We start from the raw sequence: 9,446 nt of genomic DNA, 5'->3' as shown, positions 1-9,446 counted from the left end.
TTTCCTGCCAATGCTCAGCTGTATACCAAGACACATATAAAGCTTGGTCCCTTCACCCATTCCCACAAATAGCCTAGTTGGGCAGCCTCAATAAGGATAGGAGGCTTATTTTTTTTAAGACTTCCAAGGATGAGAGAAGAGATCGCATAGCTACAAAAAAACTTCAGGATGAACTAAAAATACTCTGGTTTCCAAGACAGCCTCAGCCAGCTTTTCTATTTCCCTCTACACTGCCCCAGACCCTGGGACAGCTCCTGTCTTCCAGTAGTGGAGTTTGCTTTGGCTGGCTGTTATCTCCCCTCTCTTCCCAATTTCCCATCCAGGCTGTATGCTGCCATGTTAAGGCTTGGAGCTTGGCTTCACCCTCTTATGCCCCAAATCAAACCACTACAGGGTCCCAATCTGACTTTCATGCAGCTTCCACAAAGATGGGAAGAAATGTGCTCCTTCATGGAAGTGGATACTGGTGGTGGGTCGGTGGTGGAAGTGGATAGCTGGCTTCCTCCCCAGTACCCCTGGGGTCCTTAACATGGCCAAACACAGTCCTCTAGTTTCTAGTAGATTCTCTGAGTCTTCAGTAACTGAAAACATCCAGAGTCACTTTGGGAACAAATCTAAGCCCTCTTCTTTGCTGCCTCCACAACAGCTGCTGTTCAGGGTTACAAGATCACACCTTCACCCTAAAGAGTTTGTCAAAGTATTTCCCACTGAAAGTTACCATCTTCCTTAAGAGAGGAGGTGGGGCCCTGAGCACTGAGCTGCCGCTGGTCCACAGAGATGTCTGAAAAAATCAAATCAACCTTCATAAATTAAGAGATTACACATGAAAATCCAGACACGTGACTTTCCTTGTGCACAAAATACCTGGCCTCCTAAGACCCACATCCCCCCTAAAGATCATGTTGGCCTGAGTGGAGGGCAGGGGTCTGCCCTGTGGACAGGTCTTTCCTATGCTCCTGCCCATTGACTGTATTTATTTTTCTGGCCTGACCCAATACACAGGCTTTCAACTTTGTGACCTTTGCGAAGAGGCAGTTCAGCACCTTTCCACCCTCCTGCGCATTATCGTAGTAATGTTGGGTGGAAGAATTTGCTAGGCTTGCAAAGAGAGCCCAAGGCAGAATGCAAGAGCAGTGACTTGGGCAGGCAGTGATGGCTGTTTCTGGAAGGGGAAGAGGTACAGAGGGACGGTCTCCCGCGAGGGAGCGGAGGGGCGGGAAAGAGTTAAACTGAGGACTAATTATAAGAGCCTATTACTCTCTGCTAGGGCGTTGGGAGGTTTAAGACAGAGCCACACAGCTTGACGCACGCAGAGGAAAATTGTGTCTGCGAAGCTCGTGGCGGGCAGGATGGCTGGAAACCCTCCCATCCTCCTCAGTCTCCGAAGGGAGCCCAGAGCCAGGCTGGGGCTGGGATCCGGCGGCGGGACGCGGGGGCCGAGGCGACGGCTGGGGGCACCGCTGGGGAGGGATTCCGGAAGCAGCCCCGTAGGGAGTGGGCAGACTTGACCTTGACGCGAGACACCGAGGACGCCGGGGCTGCCGCCCGCTCCCCTCCCCCGCGCCGCGGCGGACTGCGGCGGAATCCCAGCCCCGAGCCTGAGCGCCCGCCCGCGCTCTGAGCCTCGCAGGGGCGGGGGGCGGGATCGCGGGGGCGGCGGGATGGTGGGGAAGCCGGTCTTCCCTGGAAGACCCGAGAAGCGAGGCTGGTCACGTGGCGCCGCCACCAGGCGCAGCCCCATTGGCTGGTGCCGCCGCAGCGCCGGCCCGAGCTGCTCGGGTTTCCAGGCATCCGGCATCCCCACCCCCCACACACCACCCCACCCCGCACCCTTGCGGCTCCTGGAGGAGGGGTGCGCCGGCCGGGCGGGGTCCGCCTCTCCGCAGAGTGTGGCAGTGCCAGATCCTTGGCTTCTCGCCGAGGTCCTCACAGCCGCCTGGGGGGTATGATGTGGTCTCTGCGAACGCATCCTTTCTCTGTTCTCGCTTGCCTGCTCCCACGACTCCCGCTGTTACCTTGCTACCTGGAGGCCGGCTTACTTTGGACAGGCAGAAACAGGTTTCTGTTACTTGACACAATTTTGCAGCTTTGGGGAAATCAATTAACCTGGCTGGAGGTGGAGAAGATTCAAATAGAAATCCCATAGACACCTCAAGTCCCACACACCCCAACCGACCTCATTATCTCCTCAAACTGCCATTCCTCTGTGTCCTCATCGCTGTTTTTAGCAAAAACTCTAGAGTCATCTCCATCTAGCGCTCCTCCACTAAATCTATGACTAAACCCTAGTCACCTTGCCTCTAAAATACTTCTTAAACCTCAATACCTAGTATCTTTTCTTAGCGTTTGTCCTGGTTTGTAAGTGTATGTTTTATTTGGGCAACGGCTTTTCCCCACTGGACCACTTCTTCTATGAGAAGAGGGACCTTGTCCAGGTTGCTCATCACTGTGTCACCAACACAGCAGGCACGTGGTGGGTGCTTCATAAGTGGACACAGCAAGTCCCGTGGTAGGAACTAGGTGTGTATGTGAGGAGGGGTTGAATTTTGACATGAAATGCAGTCCTGACCTGTCCACCAAACAGGTCCCAGGACCTTCTCAAACCCCTTTGCAGGGGTCAGGGCACAAGATGACTAAGACTCCCTTTCAACCTCCCCACTTTGACTAGGGGATCCCACGAAACTACCCTAGATACTAAGACTTGTGGCATTGGAGGGGCCAGGTGTGAGGGTGCATGGCAACTGCAGCATGCAGGATTTGGAATCCAAGGAGTGACTTCCAGGTCAGCATTGCCGTCTTCTGGCTGTGTGACCACAGGCTGTCTTTCTGAGGCTCCATTAAAAAAATGTCAACAGGGCCCTTCTTGGTGTCTCAGCGGGTTAAAGCACAGCACTAAGAAGCTAAAGCCACTTCAGCAGGAGTTGGATCCCCGCCTGCCCCGAGGAGATCCACATGGCGCGGCAGACCTCTCCTGACCAGCCCGCTGCTCCCCTCAGCAGTGTACTTCATCAGTCGGCCTGTTCTGCTCCCCACTCTTCCTCTGGTGAATCCTCTCGCTGTCCCTGCACCTCTGGCCTGTACCCCAGTTCTGTGTGAATAAATAAATAAAATCTTTTTTAAAAAAAAATGTCAACAATACCATCTCAAAGCACTATTGACTGAGAGGGCTGAGATTGATGAGTACACCCAGTTTGGGTTTTACAATGTTGGGGGTAAACAGGTGACCATACCTTTCCGTTTTCCTGGCACGGAGCAGTTAACTCCTGTTGAACCACAGCAATTAATAACAGCATTTCCTTTAATTCCCAAAAGTGTCTTGGATTTGGAGAGTAAATTGTGTGGTCACTCTAGTAATAGGTGTGACACTAGATTATCTGCATTGCACCCTGGGAATTTAAAGGAGGGAGGGGGAGAGGTGACAGCTTAAAAAGTGGTGGTGATGGGGGTGTTGTAGACACCATGGAAATGAGTCTGGAAGTATGTGTCTATCGGATTATACCAAGTACGGAGACAGGAGGGGCATTAGCAAGCACAGGGGCCAACATTTGCAGGAAAGTTTGCTAATTCTAAGCATGTTTAGCTAACACCAAGCAGATGAAATGACTCTATTCCAAAATGCAGAAAGATAAGCTGGTGGTGGAAATGTAGAAAGCTATTTGTTTTTTTGTTTTTTTTTTTTAAAAAAGATTTATTTATTTATTCATACAGAACTGGGGTACAGGCCAGAGATGCAGAGGGTGAGAGGATTCACCAGAGACAGAGTGGGGAGCAGAACAGGCAGATCTAGGAAGTATACTGCTGAGGGGCGCAGCAGGCTGGTCAGGAGAGGTCTGCCACGCCACGTGGATCTCCTCCAGGGCAGGCGGGGATCGAACTCATGTGGAAGTGGCTTAAGCTTCTTAGTGCTGTGCTTTAACCCGCTGCGCCACCAGGGAGGGCCCGAAAGTTATTTGTTTTTTAAAGAATTATTTATTTATACATACAAGAGCTGGGGTGTAGGCCACAGGTGAGGGGCAGGAGGATTCACCAGAGACAGAGTAGTAAGCAAAACAGGCAAATAAACTGAAATACACTGCTGAGGGGAGCAGAGGGTGAGACAGGAGAAGTCTGCTGTGCCATGTGGGTCAGCTTCCTGGCCAGGGATTAAACTCTTGCTGCAGTGGCTGCAGATAGCTTCCTAGTGCTGAGACTTAACCCCTTGCACCACCAGGGAGGCCCTGTAGAAAGTTTTTGAGCAGGGGTTGACATAAACCCATGACCTCACAAAAGAGACCACTTGAAGTACTGGAGACAAAGTCCAGGCCAGAATGATAATGAGGCCTAACCCAAGCCGGCCCCAGGTTCTACAAACCCTTGGAAGTAGACAGGACTCGGATGTGGAGACTGGAGGACGTGTCAGAGGCAGGAGGACTTCCAGAGGATAGGGAGACCATTCACTGAGGCAGGCAGGAAGAAGGAAAGACCCATCAGGAGGAGGAGGCAACCCAGAGGGCACTGACAAAACCAGTGGCATTCACCACTCCTGATCCAGAGGCAAAGGTAAGGGTGCCAACAGGTGGAAGTCACAACCAGAGACCAGAAGGAGGAGCTGAAGCACAGTTGGCTCAGGTAACTTAGCTGATTAAATTTAGCTTTCAGGGCAACCTTGAAAGTCAAGAGAAAGCTCAAAGTAGAGCCTCAAGCAAAGAGATAACCAGTTTGGCAATCAGCTTCATTGTACAATAACTCTCCTGGATGAAAATGCCCCCAGAGTGCCCCCCTGCCTAACAAACTAAAGACTGAACTCAGCTCAGTGTTCAAGGGTCCAGGTGACCTGGTCCCAGTCTATCTCCACTGAACATTTCATACATCACCTGCTTATGCTTGGACCCTCCCTTCTTTAATTTTTTAAAAAAGATTTATTTATTTATGCATACAGAACTGGGGTACAGGCCAGAGGTACAGGGCGGTGAGAGGATTCACCAGAGACAGAGTGGGGGAGCAGAACAGGCAGATTGCTGAAGTACACTGCTGAGGGGAGAACTGGAACGACTGTGTGACCAAGTCCTGTCAGTTACAATCCTTCTGCAGGATTTTGGAGGTTTGGAACATAAAGAAAATCTCTCCTTTCTCTGGTGAGGAAGGTAGGAAGTGTGAGTAGGGGGGATACTGTTGGGCACAGTCTACCTTGGAGAGAAAAGTGGTCTGAAAAAAATGAAGGGGGATGGAAAGGAGTACGGAGTTTCTGTTTGGGAATATGGTAGGTGGTGGTAATAAGTGCACAACCACATGACTGTACTTTTTTTTTTTTAAGATTGATTTATTTATGCTTATAAGAACTGGGATACAAGCCAGAGGTGTGGGGAGGGGGGTGAGAGGATTCATCACTGATAGAGTGGGGAGCAGAACAGGTGGGTCTACTGAAATACACCGCTAAGGGGAGCAGTGGGCAAGACAGGGTCACCTCCCTGGCAGGGGATTGAATTCATGCTGGATAGCTTCATAGTGCTGCTCTTTAACCCCTTATGCCACCAGGGAGGGCTCCTACATGACTGTACTTAATGTCACTGAAGTGTATGTTTTAAAATGGTTAAAAGGGTAGAGTTTATGTAAGGTGTATTTTGCACGTTGCAGAGAAGCAAAGGCGAAGGATCGAGGGTGGGAGGTACATAGTTTCCTTGGTGTATAGCTGGTCCCTGAGCCCAGTTGCTATATTTCTTTTCTCAAAGGATTGTTGCATGAGTCAAAAACCACTGTTTGGGCCTAGCCTAGTTCATGTTGGGCTCCTTTCGTATTCACGATGTCCTAATACAGGACCTGTCCATTGTCCCTTTTCTCATGCATCCTTTCAAACATTCTCTGTTGCTCAGCTCATGCTTCCTTGAGACCACTCCTGAACTGTACCCTGCGCATGTCCTCCAGGTCCTTAAGTTTACAGTGTTCGCTCCCCTTCTTACAACTTCAATTCCCACTCATCCTTCAAGGCCCAGCTTACTGGGTTTTCCTCAGGAAAGTCATTCCTGCCCATCCCTCTGAACTGTCACCACTTTCTTTGTCCTCATCATGTAGTATTACAAAGACCTGCCTTTTTGTCTGTGACCTCCATTCTACTGTTTTTGTTTTATTTGTTTTCGTTTTGTTTTTATCTCCAAAACTAGTGCCTGCAAATTTATGTTTACTGAACAAGTGAATAGCTAAGTATCCTTCTGTTCGTCATGCCATCTCCCTGAATCACTACTGAGTTTCCATCAAGGAGAAACACAAATGAAAAAGTAGGATTTGCTTTAGAGTGATGGATTCAGGAGAAAAGAAATTCTCATGGAAATAGGACCAAAGCAACGTCCAATGGCATTTACAAGAGATGGGTTTTCTGCCAAATCACTGATGGTGGCAGCTTTGAGCTGAGGCAGCTAGTTTGGGAACCATGGCCAGGACTAGCAAACCTTTGGTGCAGCGAGCTTTCCAGCAAGTTAGGATTCTGATGGACATTTCTGTCAGTGGCACCGTGAAACACAACTAAAATCTGTCAGGATCTGCCTGGAATCTGGGTCTCCCATCTCCTTCAGCACAGTCTGACCCACTGACCACTCCCCCACCTTCATCCCACCACCAGTACACACCTCCTGTAAGTGGGCTCTGTAACCCACCAGAATACTGGGCACTGAGAACAGTCACAGGTGACTGTAGGTGAGCTCATGTTGCTTATAAAACATTCCATAGCACCCACCTACATCTTCCAGTCTCTCTTAACAGTTAACTTGGGCCTGTGTGACAAGTTCTGGTTGAAAGTTTGTGAGTGGAAGTAACATGGCTGAAGTGAATGAAATATTTAATTGTTGGTACACAACCTTCCAACTCTTTGCCCTGCTGAGTGAGGACTTAAGTTTTGTGTTAAGATAGTGCAGCCCAGGAGTGTAAGGAGTCTGAACCTCTGTGTACCCACTGGTGTGAAGGAGAGTTACCCTGAGGAGTGCCTTGACCTACCGCAGGCTTTCCATGAGTGGGAGGAAAAAATGCCATTGTTGCCTTAAGCTGCTAAGATATTTGTGTTGCTTGTTACCATAGCACAATCAACCCTATTCTGACTAATATATAGAGATGAGCTATTCTAGCCATCCAGGAAGAAATTGACTTCCTACTTGAAAAGAAACATTCCTCCGCTTATAGGGTTCTCTAGTAATAACTAATCTAGTGGTCACTTCTCTGTTCTTATCCATCTAGATTTCTCAGGAGCATTTGTCATAATTGACCACTCTCCCCGGAAACATTGGACCTTGGTGTCTGTGACATCGCTCCCACTTGATTTTTCTCTCCTGCCTCACAGCCTCTTCTTCTCAGTTTCCTTTGCTCTCCCCTCTGCCACTGTTTTTTTTTTTTTGAGTTTTTTTAAAAAGATTTATTTATTTGCATAATAGGCCAGCAGTGCAGGGGGTGAGAGGATTCACCAGAGAGAGAGCAGAACAGGCAGATCCACTGAAATACACTGCTGAGGGGAGCTCACTGCTGTGCCAAGTGGGTCAGCTCCCAGATTCATGCCACAGTGGCTGGCAACAGCTTGATAGTTCTGGACTTTAAGCCCTGAGCCACCAGGGAGGCCTCCTCCTCTGCCGCTGTTCAAACTTTAGAACCTTTCTCAGGTTTTCATTTTATTTTTGCTACATAAATTACCCATTTATTATAGGCTAGCAATGTTCCTTCAAGGTGGACCTTTTGCTGATCTTTCAATTCCTTCAGTCTTCTGATGGTCGACTTTACTATAACAGCAAAAATGGTATTGTAGGTCTAGGTACCACCAACCTCGCTTCATGCAGGAACCACAGTGCGAGAACCTCCAGTCGGTCTCTTCATTTTGACTTTGCCACAGAAGGAGCAAGTATACTTGGCATGCTGGCTGGCTTCTATTTTCTCCACCACTTTCCAGCGGGAGGTCCCGTACTGGGCTTTATACTTATCAATGATCCTGACCTTCTTGGTATGAGTTTGACCTTCTTGGGGTGTTTAGCCACACAGCTAAACCCACAGGCCACATGGCAAAGCCCAGAGAGGAAGAGCACTTATGGTTTATTAAAAGCGGGTTATCTTCTAGTATTCACTTTACCATTTTTTCTTTATAACAGAGTCCCTATTTTTAGCTGAGCACATTGTGCCCAATTAAAGACTACATTTTCCATTATGGCTGTGTGACTATATTTTGCATGTAAGCAAAAATGTGTAGAACTTTCAAGGTGTTCTTCTTAAAAAGAGGAGGACACTACCCCTCTCCCTCCCCACTGTCTGGCATGTGGGCCATGGTAGGGTCACCTTAAGACTGGAAGTCACTAGCTAAGAATGGAAGAGTAGTCTTGAACTGCCTACCTTTGGACTTATTTTTCAGGAACAGAGAAGTATATTTCAAAGGTAAGTCATTTTTCTCCTTTTGTAATTTGCAGTTGAATTTAATCTTGATTTACTCTGTTGCTGATGAAGCAGCTTCCTTGCCTCCTCTTCAAATGGTTTGACCATATTCACCCCAGAAGAATAGGGAATTGACAGAAGAAAGGCACTTTCAGGGAAAAAAAAAAAAAAAAACTAAACAAAACTGGTGTCTCATCCCACAAATTGGAAGTAACCAAGCTACCGGTTAGAATTGGAGGGGGACGGAGAAGTTTATTAGTTCACAGAGGACAGTCTGCTGGATGAAGGGAATTTGATCTTTATTCTATGCTTAGTGCCCAAGGGAAAGTCCCTTGAGGACAGGGGGCCGTGTCTGTCATATCTAGTAACACTCGCACTTTGTTGGTGCTGTGTGAATTGCTATATTTTTTATTAGTCTTTTTTAATGCTGCTTGAGTAAATAAATAACAACAAAATCTTATGAGGTGGACCAGTTGGGAAACACCTGTGATTGACCTTTGTCAGCTTTTACAACGGCAGAAATGAAGCATCATTCACCGCAAGCAGCGTTCAGCCTATCTGTGCGGAAAGGCAACCGGAAACCACACCTTGGGGGTGATGCGGGTAGCGGTGATGGAACTGAGGGAGGCCCTAAAAAGCAGACGAGCTAGGGTCTCCCCAAGATGGCTACCCCGGAATCACCTGACGGGCGCGGAGGAGGAGCTCCGCCCCGGCCCGCGGGCCCCACCCCACTCGGCCCCGCCCCGCGCCCCCTCGGCCCGGGCAGCGCGGGTTGTGAGGTGTCTCGGCGAGGCGCCTGCGCAGTGGGCAGCGGCGCGTGGGGCGGAGGCTTTATAACCACTTCGTCGCCGCCGCTTGGCTTCTATCTCGGGGAGGGCGGCAGAGGCGGCGGCGGCCGGGGCGCCGGCTGAGGGGCGCTGAGGCGGGAGCTGTGGCGGCGCTGGGCGCCCCTCGCCCCTCGGCCACCGGGGGTCATGGGCTCCGAGAAGGACTCCGAGTCGCCGCGCTCAACATCCATACACGCGGCCGCGCCCGACCCCAAGTGCCGCAGCGGCGGCCGGCGCCGGCGCCTC

Source organism: Condylura cristata, unplaced genomic scaffold, assembly GCF_000260355.1.
Source record: "Condylura cristata isolate star-nosed mole 26May11 unplaced genomic scaffold, ConCri1.0 scaffold00008, whole genome shotgun sequence".
Taxonomy (NCBI): domain Eukaryota; kingdom Metazoa; phylum Chordata; class Mammalia; order Eulipotyphla; family Talpidae; genus Condylura; species Condylura cristata.
This window is presented reverse-complemented; position numbering follows the sequence as displayed.